The 2,192-nt window shown below is 48.8% G+C and overlaps 1 non-coding gene across 1 annotated transcript; it reads right to left on the reverse strand.

Annotated features, from left to right (window-relative positions):
* Nucleotides 1–2,061: 2,061 nt before the first annotated feature.
* Nucleotides 2,062–2,192, reverse strand: LOC114706015. Its single transcript, XR_003736462.1, has one exon. It is a non-coding gene; the product is annotated as a U8 small nucleolar RNA (small nucleolar RNA).

Below are 2,192 nucleotides of genomic sequence, written 5' to 3' on the forward strand. Positions count from 1 at the left end.
CCATCTCAGGTGTGCACATGAGGACAGTCATCACAGAGAAACTTCCAGAGTTCAGTGTCCCAGGAAGGAGGGGCAGCCGAAACCAACAATGGACCAAGGAGTCCTTCCAACGGAAAGTCAGGCTCTAATCAAGGAACTTGCCCTAACCCTAGGAACGGTTTGCTGTGCCTGACCAGTGAGAATTCAGAGGGTTTGATCCGAAGCCCCGCCCTCGCTTGCTTCCCTTTTCTGAATGAAGTCTGACCCGACTTTACCCTTTCTTCCCCTGCTGGTGGACGCTGGGTGTATCTGTGAAGTGTAGACGATTTGTTTAATGTGTCAATCGCCACCAGCAACTGCCTGAGAGACTGCTCAGTGCAAGGGCGACATGAGACTCGGGGTAATGTATTCTGTCAGGAAAAACAGGTATTTGGCTCAGAAAGGCACTGACAGACAAATTTCTGAGTCTTCATCTTCCTGAACGCTGGGCCAAGCTTCACTTCCTCATAGGGACTGCCAGGTTTAGCAAGTAAAAGTACAGGATTTGAATTTCAGATAAACAACCAAGAATTTCTCAGCATAAGTGTGTCCTGTGCAATATTTGGAACACGGTTAAAGTATGAAATTATTCATGATTACCTGTGTTTCCTCCCATGCTGTAGATGTGGCCACATGGCAGTTCTGCTCCATGGAAGGAAGGTTCATGGGAACAGGGTTAGTGTCCTCCAGGCTGACCCCTCAGTGTGGATGCTGTCTCCAAACCTGTACTAGACTACAGTGTAAACAAGTCAGAAACCTCTGGGCCAGAGTAAAAGGTGCTTACCACATGATGACCTGATTTTGATGCCTGGAACCTACTGGTGTTAGAAGAGAACCAACTCCCAGAAGCGCTCTCTCTCTCTCTCTCTCTCTCTCTCTCTCTCTCTCTCTCTCTCTCTCTCATGTGTTTGTGTGTACACAGAGAGAGAAAGTGAGACAGACAGAGTAAGATGGGTGTAATGGCTCACTGTTTTAATCCCAGCACTAGAGAGGTAGAAGCAAGCGGATCTCTGTGAGTTCTGGGCCAGCCTGATCTACATATTGAGCTCTAGGCTGGACAGGGCTATACAATGAGATCCTGTCTCAAAAAGGGACTTCTTATGAACCACTGAAATATAGAAAGTTTTTTTTTTCCCTTTTCTTTTTGTTTTTTCGAGACAGGGTTTCTCTGTGTAGCCCTGGCTGTCCTGGAACTCACTCTGTAGACCAGGCTGGCCTTGAACTCAGACATCTGACTGCCTCTGCCTCCTGAAGGTGTGAGTCAACACGCCCAACTTTAGAAAGTGTCTTTTGTGGGGGCAAGCTTCCCTTCCACTTCATTCCTAATCTTTAAATTCAATCTTTCTCTCTGTTTTCTTTCCTCCTCCTCCTTTCTTCTCCTCCTCTTTCTCCTTTTCTTTCTTCTTATATTGGGGACTGAACCCAGGGCCTTTTAAAAAATTATTGGGGCCAGTCAGTGGTGGCACATACCTTTAATCCCAGCACTTGGGAGGCAGAGGCAAGAGGCCAGCCTGGTCTGCAGAGGGAGTTCCAGGACAATCAGAGCTACACAGAGAAACCTTACCTCAAAAAAAAAAAAAAAAAAAAAAAAAAAGCTGGGCGGTGGTGGCACACACCTTTAGTTCCAGCAATTGGGAGGCAGAGGCAGGCAGATCTCTGTGAGTTCGAGGCCAGCCTGGGCTACAAAGCAAGTTCCAGGACAGGCTCCAAAGCTACACAAAGAAACGGTCAGGAGGTTGGGGTGGGGAGAAAAAGTACTCACTGTACTATGTAGTCCAGTACGGGCCTGACACTTGTCATTCTCCTACGTTAGCCCCCTGAGTGCTGGGATTAGAGGACACCATGACCAGCTGAGCCTCATGCATATCTCACACACACTCCCACTGGAGCTGCCCCACATCTGCCAGCCTCTGCCCCACATCTGCCAGCCTCTGCACAGCTTTTCTTCGTCCCCTCCTAGCACCCGAACCTTTTCCTTATTTGTGTTCATGTATGACTGCACTGCACACCTGCATGCAGAGGCCAGAGGTCTGCCTTAGGTTTGTCAGGTGGGAGTGATCCGGGTTGTGTCTCCATCATGCGGAGATGCTAAACGCACATCACTGGACTTCCAGCCATCATCCCCTACGTGCCCTGTGAAGGGAGGAACACATGAGGATTATCCCACCAGAGAG

This window comes from Peromyscus leucopus, chromosome 2, assembly GCF_004664715.2.
Source record: "Peromyscus leucopus breed LL Stock chromosome 2, UCI_PerLeu_2.1, whole genome shotgun sequence".
NCBI lineage: Eukaryota > Metazoa > Chordata > Mammalia > Rodentia > Cricetidae > Peromyscus > Peromyscus leucopus.